This window comes from Primulina eburnea, chromosome 7 (genome assembly GCF_022965805.1).
Source record: "Primulina eburnea isolate SZY01 chromosome 7, ASM2296580v1, whole genome shotgun sequence".
Classification (NCBI taxonomy): Eukaryota; Viridiplantae; Streptophyta; class Magnoliopsida; order Lamiales; family Gesneriaceae; genus Primulina; species Primulina eburnea.
This window is the reverse complement of record NC_133107.1, coordinates 18,483,050-18,504,508: the sequence shown is the minus strand read 5'-3', so window position 1 is coordinate 18,504,508 and position 21,459 is coordinate 18,483,050. Positions and strand designations below refer to the sequence as shown.

The following is a 21,459-nucleotide window of genomic DNA, read 5'->3' as shown; positions in this document are numbered from 1 at the left end:
AGCCGCAGCAAAGGCATAGGAGAAATAGGTTGAATCAGTTGGAAGAGGATATGCGGGTACAACGCCAAGAGATGGATGCTTTTCGGTATAGGACCGATACATTCATGGGGTACATGATGGATTTCACTTCGGTGTTGGCTCAGCAGTTTCCATCTGCTTCTACTTCTGGTCATCCGTTTCCACCTCCTCCACAGTGGCCACCTGTTTACCACCCGCCAGAGTTCCAACCACCCCACCACGATGACGATGATGAGGATGATGGCAATGACCACTGACGGTCGTTGCCCAGTGTATGTGCATTTTCCTATTTATCATGCTTATTCACATCGAGGACGATGCACATGTTTAAGTTTGGGGGAGATTTATTTTATTTTATTTGGTTTGTGTTTTATTTTATTTTATTTGGAGTTTTTATTTGTTTTCGTGTGTTTATTTATTTAGTGTATTTTTGTGTGTTTAAATTTTTGATTTATTTTGTGTGTTTGTAGTATTTTAGTCATGAAATTTTTAATGAATTGGCCAATGATGAAAATATTTTTATGAAAAAGAAATGTCATGCATTAAATTCATGTTAATTGATCACTTTGAAAAATTTAGAGAATAATCATGAGATTTGGTGAGTTTGAGACTTACAATTTCTATAAAACTTTGTGATTTTTATTTGACATTGAAATAAAATTTTTGCAAACACATAAATGATTGAGGCAATCTTTGAATTTATTTGGGCCATGTATATTATTCATAAACATTCATTTGAAGCCCTTTTGAGCCTATAAGAGAAAAGAGTTGTGTTTTTGAAATTCCTTGGAAGCCAAGCACATTTCTTTTTGAATATATATGTATTTGGTTGATGCATTGAGACACCATTTTCACGATGATTAGATTCTAATTTTTGATGGTGAATTGAGATTTTGTCTAGAACTATCCAAACATCACTCGAGGCGAAATACAGACAATTTATGATTTAGGAATGATTTAGGTGATTTTTTGGATCGATTGAGCCTTTCAAGCTACCAAATAAATTAATTTATCATTTGTCACCTCTTTGAGCTTATATGAATTTGAATGGCACACGTAAATATGTGTAAAAGACCCCCATTCAAATATTTTTTTCAAGAATCCCACAATTACCAACCTTTTGAATATCTTATACAATTAATTCCTACCTTCTCAAGGGAGTAAGAATTCGAAAGAAATTGATTTTCTCCTACAAAAGAAAAAATGAATAATGATACATTGTTGAAGATTGGAGAAAAAGGGGAGAAAAAGAGATGAGATGAATAAAGAAAAAGAAAAAGAAAAAAAATGGAGATCAAAAGAACCCCCTTATTTGAACTCCTAAACTTTATTTGTAGCCATGAACCGAGGCCTAACATTATAACCATTGAAAATCCTATTAACCTAGTCATAGTTGTCCAATATACTAGTGGAGAGTGATTGGGAGGATCTAGCCTATGGACAATCGATAAACACTGTCATTGAATAAGAATTTTGATCAATTTTTCACACACCTCATTGCATCAAATATTTATTGGGTATCCATTTCTTGAATGAATATTGCTTTGAACCCAATTTTTACCGAAAAAGACCTTGTGATATGTGTTTGTAAAAATTTGAAATCAATTGATAATGATTTGAAACATGGTTGAGAGATTTGAAGTTAGAGAACGAACCAATCATATGATTTTATCTGGATGAACAAGTGGTTGAATTGATTTGAATTGTAAATGCATGGTGGATTTTGAATTTATATTGAGGCCAAGTTCTTTAAAATATTTCATGACTTATTTGTTTGTTTGTTTGTTTTTGTTGTTTTATTTTGCTCGGGACTAGCAAAATCTTAAGTTTGGGGGAGTTTGATAAGTGCAATTTATTGTACTTTTATTACTTGTTTTTAACTTGGAATTTTGTGATTCTTGAGTAGATTTTATTTGATATGTTGTTGTTTTTGTTATTGTAGTTTGGAAGCTTAGAAATGAGAGTTTGGAGTGATATAGTGATGAATTAGAAGGTGCAAAGGACAAAGATACACGAAGCAACAGTGCACCCGCGCTGCCTATGCTACCGCACCCGCGCCAACTGCCGAGGCATGACCGCACCTGCGGTCATGCAAACGCCGCACCCGCGGTGTCACCTATGCAGCAACAGAATTTTTGGCGAAAAGACACCGCACCCGCGGTGCTTACACTACCGCACCCGCGGTCATGCACAAACATTCCTCCGGAAATTGTGAAACTTTGTAGACTTTGAGGAAAAGGAGGGGAGAATGGTGTGCTACGTGGGATATCTTGTCTAGACTATAAAAGGGATCTCTTTTTCATCATCTAGGGTATGGAGAGAAGCTAGGAAAAGGGTGGAGGCTACAAGGAAGAAGATTGAAGATCAAGAAGATCATCATCAACAAGTTCTTGCACATCTTTGGACAAAAACTTCATACACTCCAAAACTCTTGTTCTAAGTTCTTTCTTTATTTTTACTCTTATTTTGATATGTCTTGTTTAATGTTTATGTGTTGTTGTTTTATTTTTATTATTATGAACTAAATCTTAATTCTAGAGGAATGATGGAACAAAACTAGAAACCATGTGTTGAGACTCATGATTTATGCTATATAAGTTGTCTTTATTGTTCATTTGTGTTTTTCCAATCTTAATGCTTTCATTTTATTGGCCATATCTTGATGATTTGTATGTTTATAAATTATCACTTGAAAAAGGGAATTTATAATCAAGAAAGGGAAAAATACATCGATGGTATTTATATAGTTCGAGAGCACATATATTGCTATGGAATCCATTAAAAGAATTTAGCGCTTGTTGTGTTATTTAATTATCGATTGTTGACGGAGACGTTGCAATCCTTTGTTAGATAATTAGTATCTACTTAGCACTCGAGAGAGGGAGTAGATAATTATGGAATTCTTGGTTAATGAATAAGAAGGACAATTATAATATAGCTACACAAAATAACACATGGTGGATAGTTGCGTGAAATCGGACCTCTAGATCTTTTATTCCATTGTTGTTCAACTCTATTTGGTATTAAAATTAAATTTATTTACAATTCAGTCATTGATACGAACAAATCTGTTATTTGATTATTCTAAATAAAATCGAGACTATTCTAATTACAAGCATTAATATAAATTTAGAAATTACATTCCTCGTGGGATCGATACTTGTACTCATAATTACATTTTACTATAACTTGACGCCGTGCGCTTGCAAGCATTAAAGAAAACACGCAACAGTAAGTATAGAATTTATGTCTGACAAGTCAAACATGCATTCTCCCACTAGCTTGTGCATCCTTCTTTGAGAAATGTGACCTAGTCTAGCGTGCCATATTTGTGCGGGATTTGGATCATCTAACTTTCTTTTGTTTTTTGTTGAAATCCTGTTAACTTGGACATTCATTCATCATTTCCAGAACATTTCTGGCTCATATAACTTCTTATGTCCGGACTTCTTGCAGTGAAATATGTTCTGACTTATCGGGCTTCGTAGGCCTTTTAAGTGTCTTTCGGAGTTTGCCTCTTATTGGGTTTTTTCTTGTGAGGGGCAGAATATTTCTTTCCCTTACATTGCTGGCCACTTTTGTTCCTGACAACAAGGCCACCTAGGAAACAACATTTTCCTATTTTATGGTGATCTCATAAGTTATAAGCGTATTGACTAGCTCATCAAGACTATCATCTATCTTATTCAAATTGAAGTTCACCATAACCCCGTCAAATGAGGAAGAGAAAGACAACAAATTGATGTCATCAACTAACTCATTAGGAATCACATATTCCAGGCCCACCACATTTTCAATAAGCCCAATCATATGTACACTACGCTCATGGACCAAAGCCCCATCTTGCATTCGTGTAGTCATGAGCTTTTTAAAAAATGGTGTGCATCACTGTACGAGTTTCATGTACCATGCAACTCTTGCATGTGTATTCGAATGTCAGCAACATTCAACATTTCCTCAAACTGTCCCCACAGTTCATTTGACATAAAAGCGAGAATGTTACACTTTAGCTTGCATACTATGGTCCTACCATCTTGCATGCTTTGTCAGTTCAACAGGACTGACATTAGTGTGTATGCCATTTTCTCTGAATGCAGAACAATTTTCCCAACCAGTCTTGAAAATTAGATTCGATTAGCTTGTTAATAATAAAAATTTATTACGTGACGAAATCGAAAATATACTGATACGGAAACAGAATAATGGTTGTTGATTATTTTAAAATAATTTTAAGATATAAAATATGGATTTTTATTTTATAAATTACCCTCATACTATTTTGACATTTCCACCACCCTCTGATGAAAAAGGGAAATCGTATTTCCTTAGTAGGCACGTAGAGTCCAATTAGCCAATTATAATCCCGAATAATATCAGCCAATTATAATTTCTAAAAAGTAGAGTCCAATTGCATCCCTATGCAACCTCCGCGTGTTTTGCCTCACGTTTAATAAGGACCCAATAATATGAGCCGAAGTCATGGGAGTTCCACTCAATTCACATCATATGTCTGGTGGAAGTCACAGCTTTCCGGCGTACAGGCCTCCCCAATAATATGAGCCAGACACTGTCCGCGGGTAGCGATTAACATGCAACCACGGTTGATGGAAGGCAAGGAAAAATTAAACTCCTTTAATTTTTACTTTTTCGATTTGATATAAATTTTGAATCTTATTCAAAATGAGGGATTTTAATTTTTAAAATTGTCTCATCATTTTAATTTAAAAATCGCGTGCCATGAGTTTGTATGTTTGCCGGATTCATGCAACTATATTATCTAATAATATACATACATGCATACTACTATATATCGCATATATCATAATATGACATTCAACAATAAATAAGGATGATCGATCGTCAACACTATTAGATCCATGTGAGCCAGACATGGATCCAGGTCCAAAACCTAGGTGAATGCAGGGATGCAAATACAACAATTACAAGAGTTTCCAATATTTTTCATGTCTTCATCTTGATCATCGGGCCCACCATTTTCCAGTCTTGATCTCCCACTATTTCTAATAATTACATTTAAATAGTCATGGCACATAAGGGATACATCTCATAGGGTGGGAACGAGCCATAAACCAGGCTCACTTTAATAATATCAAATATTAATAAAAAACCGAATAAAACAATAAAATATCATAACATACACCTAACACATTGGTCAAGGCTCTCGATCATCCTTCATGCATTTAATATCAAATATTAACATCAATTTAATTAAACAATTTAATTAATTGATAAATCATATATCTAATAATTTATCACTAACCACCACAATTATTAAAGAATTTAACAAATTAAATAAACACCTTTATTTAATTTCTAATTAAATCAATAATAATTGATTTCTTGTAAAACTCAATTTTACTTACTATAAATAATTAAAATCACATTCTAATTATTTATTTTACAAGAAAATTATTAATTTTCAAATAAAAATTGAACCAATTTTCAAAAATATCAATTTTACCCAAAAAATTGAAAAATCAGAAAATCGCACCCTAGGCCCAAACAATTCAAGCCCATCATCCAGAACGGTTCCCGAGACACTCCCGGGCAACCGCCCGCCCCGCTGACCGAACGTTTCGGGCAGCCGCAAGGGCCCTGTGCGCGCAGCCGCCGCACGCTCGTATGAGAGGGTTTTGGAAAAAGGCCCCAGAGGGAGCCTCGACGATCGTATTTCTATTCGAAAAATGATAGGCCAGGGCCTAGTTGACCGGTGAGAGTGTTGCTGGTGTCCCCCGCCGCCTAGTACTGTGGTTATATGTAGATGGATCCATCGATTTATGATCATGATCAGGAAAGTCACAATTAACGATCTGAATTCAACAAAAGAAAAAGAAAAGGAAAAAGGAAAAATGTTATGATCATGAAAAGGTTTTATGTCATGTTGAGGAAAAAGGTTAAGGTTTATGTGATGCATGTCATGAAAATATTTATGCTTAAAGTTGATGCATCATTATGAAAATGTTTCTATTTAAAGTTTATGCATCTTGAAAAGGTTTACGAAAATGTTCATGTTTGAAGTTTATGCATCCTCATGAAAACAATATTTTAAGTACAAATATTTTTCACTGTTATATGTTGACTGTATTATGTATTATTTGTTATTAAGATTATGTTGTGTTGAGTCTTTAGACTCACTAGGTGTGATGGATGCAGGTGAGGTTGAGGGAGGTCTTGACGGATTGTTTGACCGGACTGATGGCGCACACAGCCCGAGGACCAGCACTTCTATTTTTCCGCATTACGTTTTATGATTCATGACTTCAGTTAAAGATTTTTAGACTGTTTATTTATGCTTTTGAGGGATTTTGAGAGGTTTAGTATGAGCTATACTTTTCAAATTATTGCTTTTCTAGGTTTGGTAAAACAGTAGACGATTTCAATTTTTATGACTATTCATTTGATTTTTAAAATGCTAGTTGGTTGATGTTTTATTTTAAAGGGGAAAAATATTTTCATGTGATGGCCGAAAAACAATAGAGTTAAAAAAAAAATTCTAGTACTTTTAAAGCTTTGAAAAGGGCAGACGTTTCACAAACGCATATCTACTTGTTATGCCAGAAGATAAAATCACAAGAACGAGTCATTTCTAGATTAATAATCTAGAAAAAAAGACAAATCAATAAAACTGGAGCGACCATTCAACAACTCAACCAGATAGTGCCAACCACAGTTGTAAGGTATTATATTATAGCAAGAGTTTGAAGTTCTAAATAAAAATCCGCCAGGGACTTCTATATATAATCAGACAGAAGGAAAATGAAGGAATCAACCAACCTCTTCATTTTATTTCATAGAAATCAAGAAAAGTGGAGGGACCTTTCAACCACTCAACCAGATAGTGCCAACCACAGCTGTAAGACATTATATTATAACAAGAGTAGCAATCTCTTCATTTTCTTTCAAATATTGTAATATTTTTTTCTTTGAAGTTTATGTGTGTTTTTATTATAGTAACTAAACAAGTTTCTCCTCCTCTATAGGAGGTTACTATGTAATAATAGTTCGTATGTTTGAAAAAAAGAACCAAGGCTTTCGCCCCTCTCATGTATGCGTTTCAAATTGAATTGTTTTACTCTACGCCCTGAGGTAGGAAACGAAACCAAGTTGTGCTAAGTGTTGCTGAAGGAATCTGCGTCAGAAACCATCGATTGCAATTGTGTGGTTGGACTGTAAGGAGCAGTATGTAAAACTTGGTGGATATAACCCAGCGGCACTCTGGTAAAAAATGTTCAATTTATTATACAAAAGTATGATGAGCCTTTTATTAAAAAAAAAATCGATCATTTGATTATGGTATATAAGCTGGAAACCTTGTGTAGCTATATGTCTTGGGGCTATATGCCTTTAAGAACAGGCTCGATAGGTATAACAATGCCACGTACTATAATTAGAGGAAAAGGGTATTATTGGGTGGGTGGTAAAAAGAAAGTTGAAAGTGGAGTTGGGTATTTATAAATAAGTTGCCCTTTTTGTATACCTAAAATTTAAATTTGATTTTTACTTTTATTTGTAAGATTATAAAAAAAAAAATAAGTAAAGTTAAACAAAAATGAACTACGACCGGGGTTGTTAAATGTTTAGAAACAATACTAGGGATTTTACAGATACATGCCATGTTTCATCAATTGTATGACTTAACCAGAGATGTAAGAAGAAAGGCAAACATAATAATTAAGTTCCAAGTTAACAACATGATCTAAGTGTATCAATCAAAGTACCATTTCCAAGATCATTTATTCGAATCAAGAAGTTCGTGTCAAATCCACACTTCTAACGAATGCACTCCGCTTAAATGACTACCAAACCTGAGCAAAGCTCAAGCTCAAGCTCTATCCCATGTTTAATTGTGTTCCAAAGCAATGTTCAGCTTACTTGCTGTTGGTGGGCTCCGTACATTGGATAATGAGTCCGCCCATATACATACATGGTTGGATCAGCTGCATATCCAAAGCCATCAAAAAATGGTCCCCCCCTGTAGTATGCCCCGCTCCATTGATCTCCATAGTCAGCTCTCGACTGCAGGCAAAGGACATGAATAAACACAAGATTTTGACCCAAACCAAGCAAAGATCAATCTGCTTCCTAGGAAGGATCATATGCATAAAGTGGTTCGCAACAGGCAACCTTGGCTTGTCCCATGCATACTCTTTGAATAAGCTTGATTCTGCCTACCATTGGAAATGAAGGGATGTGTAGTGCCTAAAAGAGCCTGCCAACTCTGCTGACTGGTGTATGCCACTCAAAAAATACGGAGAAAAACCAAGAAATAATGTTTCTTAAAAAATAAGTGTGCAAAGTGGAATTTAATCGCCCGCCAATTCAATCTTAGTATGTACATTGAAGTACATGATTCTTGGAGAAAAAACTCACGGTAACGAAAGCACATGAGAGGGTTTTGGGAAAAGCATGTCACGCAAGTTCAACAGAAAACAAGTTTTGCAAAATCTTTAACATGTATTAAAGCCAACAAAAATTGTTAAAATTTTGAAAACATATTTGTTCATCTTGCTCAGAAATATCTTCGCTTCCTAGAAACATAACCGAGCATATACATATTATTTTAGCATGTATTTTTATCCAGCTTCACATTCCCCTACAGTAGTATGTTTAAATTCAACTTTCCATCCCTCTGAAAGATAATCTATTATCATGTTTGTTTTATCACATTGTATATATTTTCAACGTTTGAAAATACCACTTAACATTTAAAAAAATTGAGAGAAGAATTTATCTACATTAGCAAAAATATCCCATTTCAGAAGCATAACCATATCACTACTGCAGTTCTCATTTCAACTACTGCTCCAAATACATTTACACAACATGTTTCCAAATTCCACGAAATATCATCACATATCCTTGGTCATATGCTCTTTAAATTGTGGAAAACATGAAAAAGTGGCAGCAACAATGAGACCACTGAAAAGTAAGAGAGGATGAAAGGGTAACTCACCTGTTTATTCGCTGGACTACGTCCCCAAGACAGACGTATACTATTTTCTGTCCAATTTGTGTACCATTCAACTTCCGCATTGCCTCCTCAGCATTGTTTCTTCAAATTCACAACTTTGTTACTTTAGTTGAGACAGGAAACTAGGACTAGTTTTAACCAGTAAACTACCTGTTCGCAAATTGTATGAATCCACACCCCTTACCGACTGGGATTTTTACTGATAAAATTTCACCATATTGTGAGAATGGTTGTCTGAGATCCTCACCACTTGAGTTAGGGTCAAGTCCACCAACAAAAATCTATGGAAAATGGTTCATTAGCCTATGTTGTCCGAAAAGAATGATGAGAGAAGGAAAAGGGTTGGATAACCTGTTTCATCTCGGTTTTCTACATGCCCAAACGCAGCGGAAGTTTTAAAAATTTATTTATTTTGACAATCAAAATATGTTTTGCTTTGAACGCTCGTATGATTTTCATAATCAAACATACATAGGATGTTTAGAAAATTATACCTTTGTGAATTAATCACGTGGCTCCAACTAATCCGGTATAAACAGATTAGCTCTTGATGAATCCCTACGAACTTTCTTCAAGAGATTCCTTTCTTTCCTTCTAATTAGGTCCACGACTGGATGATCTATACCTCTTCCAATTTGCACTAGAAAATATGGAAGATATTTTGCGTAGGAGAGAAAATAATTGAGAGACGGCTCAAACCCCTAAAAATATCAAGGTGGCCGAATGTTCATGCTTTTGAGAAGGAATTCTCGAGAACCAAAATCCCGTTCTTGGAAGTGCCGAAAAGGGGTTTTAAATTTGAGAATCCCATTCTCATGATTTGATGCAATATCTTAAGGATAAACAAATCCTTATTTTAAATACTAATTATTCATTTTCTTAATTAATTGAATTAATTAAGTCAATGAAATAATTTGATTGCATACCAAATCTTTTCTTTTCTAATTTACCGAAACATTTTCGAAAACTTGTGGTCTCTTGGAGGCTAGGGTTTAGCTCATCTACTTACATAATTAACATTAATGGGCTTGATTTAATTAATTGGGCTAGTCTAACTAGTTTAATTAATTTAATCAAAGTCCATTAAAACTTTAATTATTTAATATGTTGGACTTGTACCCCTACAAGCCCATTAAACATATTATCCACCATATTTAATTTATTAATTAATCAACTCAACTTTTGAGCTTAATAAATTAAATACATTATAAATTCAACATTTGAATCTATTATTTAAATTATAAATTCAACTCCTTGAATTTTTATCACCTCCAAAATTTAATATTTAATAAACCCAACATTTGAGTTTAATAAATTAAATTCTCAAATTTTATAAATTCAACTACTTGAATTTATTCTCTCAAAATTTAATTATCATAAATTCAACACCTTGAATTTACTATATAATATAAATTCAACTTCTTGAATTTATTCTCTCAACGGGAACAAACGATCCAATACTTGTGTGACCCTCAATGGTTCAGTGATACAGCTAGCCGTGGGTTCACAACTCTTTGTGATTCAGGACATAATCCTTTATTCGGGCTTACCCTAGTTAGCCCCATTCTTTTCATCAATACCTTGATCAAGAATGTCAGAACTCATTTCTGATTGCACCCATCGGATCATGGTAAGAGCGTCTAGTAGCATCGCCCCATGATCCCCTAGGTATCACTGATAGTGCCTGCAAGAACCAGTCGATTATGATTAACGTACAGTACGGTCCCTTCATCTCATATATCCCGATCGAATCTGCAACCATTGGTTCATCGAGGGTTGCATATTAATTCGATAACTATGTGATAACTATAATAGTGGCATCGCGTGTACTATTTGGAGAACTTCTTCTCCAACGTACATCTCGTACTCTGGCCAGAGATTCCATGCACTATTATTTCATTAGGTCACATAGGATATCTACACCTGTAGGTGAGCGGTGAATCCCCGACTACAATGCACTGGCTCCTATATGTGTCGCAACTGTACCGAACCTCGCCACCTGATTACTCTCCTGGAGCCGGTAAACGAGTCAAAGCACAGCCCTATCATATAGAGCCTCAGTGTTGTCCCGAGTCGTAAGCACTAATGGTGTACAATCATAACCACGGACTTATCCTCTCGATGAATGGTAACCACTTGGAAACTCCGAGGGAGGGTTGTTCTGTATAATCATCATATGACACCCATCTGCATGTTTGGACATCTCTATGCCCTTACCAAGAAACGCAGTACACAACATCACAGATGCTAGTCTCGAGCTCAAGCGGCCTTTATCCCTGTTTTAGGCGGCTGAATCGACTAGGAACGAATTTAGAATATGCAGTGTTTACAAATGAGTTTCAAAATCGAATTACGATTCATTTGTATTAAAGCATAATCAAGGACTTTATCTATGCTCTTTGCATGGGTATACAGATAAAGGTATAACAAGACCATAAAAAGTTAAATTATATTAAAATAAAGATTGTTTATTTCACTTGAGTCAATAAATTCCCTAGCCAACCGTTGGCTTGCAGGGCATCTACTCTAACATAACCAACTGTAGTGTTCTCTGAATCTCCATTTGACTGGGAGCTTGGGGCAGAGACACCATTCGAGTGTCCACCTATTAAATCATTCTATAGATATTAGACTGCAAATTTACATGTTTTTTGTGAAAAGGGAAAAAAACTAGCATAGAGACAACAGATTGATCCAGAACCCAATACATGGAAAACCACGCGTTCATAAAATGAAATGTCAGGTGAAACCAATTTGATCAAGTAAGAGAATGACAAAAGAGAAAGTGACCTCAGCAATACGTAAAATCTAGAGGTCATATTAAAATTACAAATGGAGGCTCGATAATGGAATGATTCAAATTTTTTTCAGGTCCTGTTCAAAGATAGAATTAGAAACAATTATGCAACCAGCAATGGCTATAACTTCTGCTCATGTTGTCCAAGCCTATCGGCCAAAATTAGAAATGTGTGAAAGAAATATATGCTATGTAGTACGAATACTCCTAATTTTTTTTTTCTAAATTATGGTACACAAATACGACACAGATAAGGATACGACATGCTGATATGCGTGCCGATTGCGGCAAAATCCATGTGACTTTTTGTAGGTTTGATCAGTCAGATACATCTTTGACACAACTAGGATAGGCCACGGACACTGCGGAGATACGTTTCTCAATTTTTTTTCTTTTTGTTCTCAAATCACTATTCTAAAGTTGTGCATTGTATATATTTACACACACACACATATATATAAATCTCTACAATGTTTAATTTTTAATACTAAATTTATATAAATATATATAATATTTACATATATTTTAATAATTGTCGTTTCTTAAGCGTATCTTGTCTTATATTTTAAAAATATGTTGTATCATCATATCCATATCATATTCGATACGATACTCATACCCGTATCCATGTAACATAACATAATTGTAAAAGATTTGAAGAAATAAAATAATTGAGATTAAGATTGCTTATCAATGCCTTGAGATGATTACTGTTGTTGATAACCAGATGCCTTCCTTGGTGTTGCCGCACCTATTCGCATGGGCCTGCCAGAAGAATAGACACCATTCATTTCATACATAGCCTGCGATCTTTCATTGTCATCTCCAACCTAACAAAACCATAGCCTTTCGAACGACCAGTATTGGCATCGATGACAACTTTAGCGGCTTTAACAGAGGGATATTTATTAACAAAAGTTTCATGAAGCAAAGTATCGGTAACATCAGCAGCTAAATCTCCTACGAAGATAGAAAGATCGGAACCATTACTTGAACGTTTATCACCCATGCTAAATGAAGCCCAATTCAAACGAAAAAGTTGATCTGTGTTAGGCATAGTAAGACAAGAATAAGATGGTAGAACTTTCTCAGCAGCAGCATGTGTATAGAATTCCACAAATCCATATCCATCGGAAGAACCTGTTTGCTTATTGCGAATTACTTTAATGGATGCAACCTGCACAAGTATTATTTCTCATAGTGATATATGAAGCGTGCGTGACAAATAAATTCAAGACAATAAAAGGAATTAAGTAACTTCATCTTCAGGAAGACGAGTCAATTCCACATCTAAAAACTATGTTTGTTGTGCATGAAATCCTAGTGAAGAACTTTGGTTCTAAATCACTACTTTTCCCTGATAATATTTCGTAACAAGAGGATATAAAGTTACTTATTAAAACAAGTAACAAATAATTTACACTAGGAAACTAACAAAATGATAAAGAGTGGAAAGTTGATAGATTAACACAGCTTAGTTAAGTTTTCCCATCAAACTAACTACTTAGAGCAACTCAAATGATAAAAGTATGAAAACAGTTCAATATACAAAGGGAATACATGTAGTGCCCAAATTTAGTATACGTAAAGCCCATGCATTTATTTAATTATTATTAAATCATTTATATTAATTTAAGTGGAGTTTTAGTCATGCATGATTTATTTAAATACACTATTTTAAATTAATTATGTTTATGTGATGCACGTTAAGATGTTTTTCGAGTTTCATGTTTCAGGCGATCATTCAAGGCGGGATTGAGGAAAAGACCCGGTAACGATTTTTGGCAATTTTTAATTATGGTATTTTATTTTAAGTTGAGGATGGGGCATTTTAATAAGTTATCAAGTTCTAATATTTTAAAGTATTATTATGTATTTAGTGAATTAAGAGTTTGAAACTTTTAAAATTGGTGTGTAATTATTTTAATTGTAGAGTTTGACTAAACTAGTGTGTGTTAACTTTTAATTAGTATTTAATTTAGTTAATTTAGCACAAATTTCTCCTAATTAAAAACACACACACGTTACACACACTCACACACACTTACACGTTTTTACACACACTAAAACACACAATACACCCTACACATCTTATTTTCAGATTTTAAAAGAAAGAAATTCTAGGGTTTTTCTCCCCATAGCAGCCGCCCCTTCTCTATCAAATTCCAGCAAGGTTTTGTTGCATTTTATTCAAAGAAAACGGTGCCACGTTCGTCCTGAATCAAGCCTCGCTTCTTTCCCGCGTCGGTGTCGTCGTTACGGTACTTTTAAATATCAAAAAGGCACGTATAATCTGTTCTTTCTGCATCGATCATGTCATATTATGTGTTGCGTTGTTTGATGCGTAAAATTATGTGTGTGACGTTCGTCGTTTGAGCAGAAATTGATTCGGATCAGTTTTGAATGAATTTTAGATCTGAAAACTCGTTTTTACTGTTCCCGTTTAAACTGTGAATTTTCGGTACATATTTTGAGAAAACTTTCAACTACACAATTGTAGAACATTTCGATACCTTCGATTTGATATATGATTCGAAATTTTTGGACGAATATTGAGTGAGTTATGGCGTTTTTCGTGGGACTGCTCAAACTGCGACTTTTATGAAAATATGTGTTCTTGAGTTTATTTGTTGCAGGCTTCATTGGGGATCGACGGGTGATCGCTGCTGCGTATAGGTACTTTGTTTATGATGTTGGAATGGTTATTATCGGGTGGTCTCGCGTCGTTAGGCACCGAGTTGGAGTAAGCGTCGTAGGAAGAAAGTTGGGTCGAATTCCGAACTGTGTTGTTGATTGTAGATTGTCACTCTTGGGGTTATTTTTAATGTTCACTTGGGATTGTCATATGCCTTATAGTTCTAAGAAGTGTCTCGTGGTGTCTATTCGTAATCCGTTTGATCGAGTTTAGGTGTTAAGCATTGCAGATTCTGAATTTTTCACGTAGTGGCACGTCCCGCAGGTACACGGACCCGGGGACGGACCCTGACACGGGGTCCGTGCCTTTGTTCTTCCGGAGTGTTTTTTTTCAGAGTCTGCACGGACCCTCACACGGACCCCCACACGGGGTCCGTGCCCTTTGTCCACCCGAAGTGCATTGTTCCAGAGTCTACCAGGACCCCCACCCGGACCTTGACACGGGGTTCGTGTCCACCCTTTTTTCTGAACCCTTTTACCCGAGTCTACTCGGACCCCTACACGGATGTAGGCACGGGGTCCGTGTCCTTCACGTTTTGGGAAAAAAAATATTATAACATGTTTGGGGTTTGATATCTTGGTTTAGTGCAAGGGTTATCAAGGTCGTGTCACAGGAAATTTGAGAATGTCCTAAGTAATGATTGAACTTGAGAGTAAGTATGATTTCTATGTCTAAGTGATGTAAGTTAAGTATGCAATTTCATGTCAGTATGTGCAGCAACGGCCCCGATCGAAGTCCAGCGAATCCCTCAACACCAAGTAAGTACGTAGACGTGCAAGAAAGAAAATATTTTAAGTTTTGAGGTATGCTAAATGTCTTGTGACCAAATTGAATGGGTTTGGAAGTCGGTGAACGTGGCCGAGGACCTCTCCACCCCGTTAAATTATGAACGGGTTAGATCGTGGTTGGAAAGCGTTAAATTATGAACGGGGACCAACCAGCCCGTTAAATTATGAACGGGATCTCATGTATGTGGCAGTTGATACGTCCCTGTCAGACCAGTACTGTGGTTTGTCTGATCAGGCGTTTATTATGTATGGGTCACTTGCTTTGAAACATCCTCTAAGCAAAATGATGAAGTATGTACGTTCAGGTATGCAGCATGTTTATGAAAAGTTTAAGTTATGGCACGTCGAAGTATGTATGTATGTATGTTCAAGTTTTAATACGCAAGTCAAGTTTCAAGTTATGTATGTCATATTTTAAAGTTGCGTGTGATTTTATTATGTAGTACTCGTTATTCCAGTTTATACGTGTTGAGTCCTTTAGACTCACTAGACTTGATCGATGCAGGTGAGTATGTTGATGAAGAGACAGGAGGTGGCGACCAAGGGGCAGGCTTGGACTGAGCGGCAGGCTAAACCTGAGGACCGCCCATGTTATTTTACGATTTTTATGCAAGTTTAAAATACTCTGATGTTATGTTTCATTTCAAGACTTTTGGAACGGGTGTTTCTTTTAGCAAATTTTGTTGGCGATGTCGATTTCAAATATTTATTTGATGGAGAATGTAGTGACGACCGTATTTGATTTCATTTCCGCATTCCTTTTAGTTTAAAAGAAAATTTTTAATTTTTCCGCAAATTTTAAGTAGTAAGAGTACGGTTCGTTACAATAAATATACATAACATGATCAGATCAGATGAATATAAGGACTGGAAGCAAATAGAGGAAAGATTTTGTTTAGGAAGTTCGAAGACAACACTTCTACGTCTCCCTTGTTCTGTTTCCAGAAGAATTCCACTAGAAGATTTCATTGGTACAACTTTTGTAAAAACCCACTTCAGCTCGGTTCACAAATCCTATTGAGCTGAAACTCGTATTCTCAATGCTACAACTTACTTTGTTCAAAAACACACTTCTGACAGTTAAAATACTTTCACCATACAACAGAGCTCGTGTTTAAACAAATGATGAGAATAAAAGGTGCACAAAGTGATCCTTAATCGATCTAATTGAACTTTAAGCGTGTTCAAATCAGCTTGAAGATATAACTTGAAGAGATATTGATAGAAATTCAGAAATGCTCGATAATATGCAAGATTCAAAATCGCAGAACGTCTTTATCATTTTTGATGCATTCCTTTTATAGAAGATGGTCCCAACGTAAATAAATTTGAACGGTAATCACAAATGTATTGGATGCCTGACAATCTTTCAGAGAACGTCATGCATTCTTCTCGTCTTCCCAAATATAGTATTGGGCAATTGATTCCCTTGGACACTAGCTAAATAAATCAGTCAACGGATCTTTTATTCTGTTTCAAAGAGAGAATGTTTGTCCTTGATCAAATTTAAATTAAACAATAAGACAACTGACTATTGTATTTCAGAGTATGTCTTGAGATCAGTATAAGGGTTAGCACAATCAATCTTGTCTATTTCAGCTCAATTTTATCCTTGACTATTGTATAAGATCATATCAGTACAACTCTGTTATATAAGATTATCAATTCACTTCTTACTTCAGATCAGATCACTTGATTGTTGTAGCTTAACTGTTGGGCATTGTCAGATTGGATAGATTTAGCGTTTGGCATACTTATGTCAGATCATCTTAATTCCCTGGGAGATCAAATATGTGTCCAACAATTCAGTCTTATCTGATCAGCTCAGTTTATAATCACCAAAACTTAAGTTCAAATTTTATGTCAATGATTTCACCTTTTTTGGTGATGACAAAACTATGGAGAAGAACAAGAATTGATATGAAATAGTACTTTCATAGATAAACGAAAATCAATACTTTAACAAGGCAATTATTAAAATAAGAAGATTTAATACTAAATCTATCTTCTGAATGACTCGTGCAAGGAATGGCTTGGTCTGTGACCACCACTTGAACTACTGCTTTGACTACCACCAGAACATCCATGGCCACTACCAAAACTTCCAATCTTGTTCTGAGACGGAAGGGGAGGGGGAGGAGGAGTAGATGATTTGGGCTTTTCTAGCTGCTTTTTTCCCGCTTTTTTGGCATCACTCCTATCAGCCTGAAGAAATTCAACAACTTCAGATAGTTGTTTGCCAATAGTCTCGATCTGATTTTACATCATCGCATCTTGTTTGTCAATTATGCAAATCAGATTGGACATTGATCTGACATTTGTGGCTCTTAGTTCGGATATTTTCCCAAAAGACAACTTTGAGTAGCTTTGCGATCTGTGAATTTACATTGGACCTAAAAAGCTCAAGATCTAGGTAGATGCCAGGTGATCTGCGCAGAGACTAGCTATTTCAGTCCCTAAGTTGGTGAGAGACTGATTTACTGTGTTCAGTGTACAGAGAATGGGATCTTCAAGAGTATCCTGAGTCTGTTTTGGTTCAAGTTCAATATGAGGACGTCACATTTGAGACAGATAAAGTTCTAGCATATGTTGATTTGAACTGATGTGCAGATCAGTTTTATTACCTGCGGCAGCCTAAACATCCTCAAAATGTCGTGGGTGATCTGAGTGAAAGATATTATCAAAAAGTTCTTCCACAGTAGGTAGAGTTGTGCCAGTGTTCTAAATGGCGGTCGAGGCGGCCGCCTAGGCAGTAGGCGGCCCTCGACCGCACCGCCTATGCATGAGGTGGGTGTTTTAGGCGGCCAAAGCTAAACGGCATTGAGGAGGCAGGGCGAGGTGGCGAGCAAGCGGGCTAGGGCGAGGCGGCGGGCAAGGCAGGCAGTCAAGATTTTTAAGTTGTAGTCAACAATTTTAAAAACCTAGTCAACAATTTTAAAAACCTAGTCAAAGTCAACTAACTTTAAATATTAAAACCCTAACACACCTCACTTTCTTTATTTTATTTTTGGTTTTCACTCTTAACTCTCAACCACCATACACAATCCGCCCGCCGCCACCACTGCCGCCGACAATGAGAGGATGAAGAAAATGTTGATTTTGAGTCCGATGATGAGAGGATCATGGATGTAGTAAATGGTGCATATGTAGATGATTTGGAAGATTAGTTATGTTTAGTCTACTACTTGTTCTAATGATGGATAATTGATTGAAACTTTGAAATTTAAACTTAGTTTTTTGGTAAAAATATTATATTACTTTGTTAGCATAATAGCATTAATATGATGATGAATCTTTATTAATTGCACATTATCTAGATGCTATTATATTTTGTCCTTAAACATTATTTAATTGCACATTTTATATAAAAATGATTATATTCCATGATTATCTATAAAAAAATATTACTTAAAAAATTCAACCGCCTCGGCACCGTCTGGGCATCGCCTAGGCACCGTCTGGGCACCGCCGAGGCGGTCGAGGCAGTAGGTAGGTCACCGACCGCCCCGCCACCGCCTCCCGCCATTTACAATCTTGAGTTGTGCTGAACTTCTGATTCAATGTGAGGTGGAAGAGTCGGAGTTGTAGGATCCTCAGCTATTTCAGTTGTCCCGGTCAGATGAGATGAAGTGACAATTGATTCGGTTGACTCAGTCGGTGGAATGGGAGCCATTTCAGCTATTGCGATAGTTTCCAAGGATGAAAGCATATCAACCGTAGAGGTCAGAGAAACTTCTGGAAGTTTTTCAGATGAGGTCAGAACATAGATGTGTTATTGCATATGCTCAATCTGAGGTTCATTTTGTTGATGCTGCTCTAAGGAATCTGCTTCAATGTGACATGGAGTAGGATCTCTGATTGTTGTATAGAAGAATCGGGATTGCAAGTTGAGCTCCAAGATCTATCTGTTCAGTTGCATCAATTGTTGGTTCTGTCAAGGGAAGAGGGAAGAGCAGTTGCAGATTTTTGCCTCATGACTTTTACATTCATAGCCAACCCAAGGGCATCCATCTCGAGCTGACTAATTACAACGGCATCATCTCACGTTGTTCGACTGTGAGGGCTGAAGTTTTCCCTCTTCTTATTCTGCAAGATCCGCAACATGCTTTTTCTCATCATCATCGCCTTAAAGTCTCTTCTTTCCATGGGCTTCTCAGATCAAATCAGTTTCAGTCCATTCAAGGATCTGATTTTCAAGAGTTGTGAGGTCTCTAGCTTCTTTAATGTCTTCATCTGAGTAAAGTGATTAATCGTCCTATGATCTACCCCCTTGTCATACTTCTTCAGCTTGATCTATATTATTCTTTCTACTTCCTGCTATCGTCAGATTAATGACCGTCTGAACAGATGAGATCGGTTCAGTTGGTTCAAGAAGAATTCCTTTGCCTTTAGCCTTTGGACAATCTGAGACAGAGCAGATTCAGTGGAGATCAAATTTGTTTCCGCAATTTTAATTCCTAACAGCACTTTGCTGATGGGAATGGTAGGAATCAGGATGGAGAAAAGACATGAGTCAACAGCAACTTCTCATCGCCAATGTCTGTGCTGTCTGAGTCATATGAGTCCACAACCAATTTCCATTCAACCTGGTCCGTTGCCATGGGACTTCTTCTTTTTCTCTTCAACCATTTCCTTCTCGACTTGCACTAGATCATCTTTGGTAATGATGTTCATGGATTTGTACAGTGCAATGAACTTTTCATTAAGCACCTTGTGTACATGCAATGAAGAAGGCAAACCTATCTGCACTTGTGACCTTTCAAGTACTCGGCTCCTTGATGCTGCTTGTCTGGAGTACAAATCATTGTGACAAGTATGTTGTGTAGAAAGGTAGATCATTTAGTTGTGCATTATGTCCATTTGGAACAACAGAAAATTCATCAAAGGCAACAAAAACTGATTCTTCAACAACTAGGGTTTTGCTATTAAACACACGATAGTCTTTGCTAGCAGAAGAATATCAACAAAATATTCAGAAGTAGGAGATTTCAAGTAGATTGTCATTTCAGATCTCATAAGGTGTTTTTTCATGATTCATGTTGATCATTAATCTGTTTTGAGTATAGTATGCAGTTTTACAGCTTCTGCCTAGAAATTTTGTGAGATGAAAGAGTCAGCTAACATGGTTCAAGCTGGTTTTTTGAGGAGTTTGTTTCTTCTCTCGGCAAAGCCATATTGCTAAGGTGATCTTGCAGCTGAGAAGTCGTGATTAATCCCATTGTCATCCAAATAAGTAGTAAAAATTTTATTGGTAAACTCAGTTCCTCGGTCACTCAGTATCTTGTCAATCACCAAGGTTTTCTTATTCTGAAGACGTTATAGGATTTTTGATAAGTTGTGTACTGGTCTGATCTTTAGAACTCAGGAAGATTAACCATGTATATCGTTAGTATCGAAAAAAAGAGTTTAGAGAAGATTGGTTAAATATACCAACAAAGACGTCAATCAACACATGGTTAAACTGACGAGAAATAACATTCGATTTTAATGAGGAGTTTTAGGTGAAAACTGAAATTTCATAAAGATTTAATGTATTTAGATCTAAATAAATTCAATTAGAAATAATTGGACTGTTAGATTTAAATATGTTTATTAACTCAATGAATGCTTTAATAAATAAATTGGAGATTTCACCATGATTGTCAAAAATTTAATAACAAATTGAATTTTAACATGTGTCAACATAGTAGAGTTTGGTACCGTTGTGTGTCTTAGTTCTTTATTTGAAGTTGAATATCTCCTTGATCATTGAATACGACATTTTAATTGCAATTGTCATATTTAATAGTTTAGATTTATAATTCATATCTCATACTTTTATTTATTTTGTCTAGCTTAAGTTAATTGATAAAAATTCAAATAATTGAATATTAGTATCTGTGGGATCAATACTTGAACTTATTATCAATTTACTATAACTTGACATAATCCACTTGCTAGATTTCTTCCCAACCGATATTGTCAGTCAAGTAAAACTCTGCTATATAAGATTATCAGTTCACTTCTTAATTTAGATCAAATAACTCGCCTATTATTGCTTAACTGTTGGGCTTTATCAGATTAGATAGATTCAGCATTCAGTATACTTATGTCAGATCAGTTTAGATTCTTGGGAGATCTGTCCAAAAATTCAGTTTTATCGGAGCTGCTCAGTTCATAATCACCAAAA

General features: G+C 35.8%; 1 pseudogene; it reads right to left on the bottom strand.

The window, feature by feature from the left end:
• Positions 1-7,594: 7,594 nt before the first annotated feature.
• Positions 7,595-21,459, bottom strand: part of LOC140835755 (polyadenylate-binding protein RBP47-like) — a 32,381-nt pseudogene continuing 18,516 nt past the window's right edge.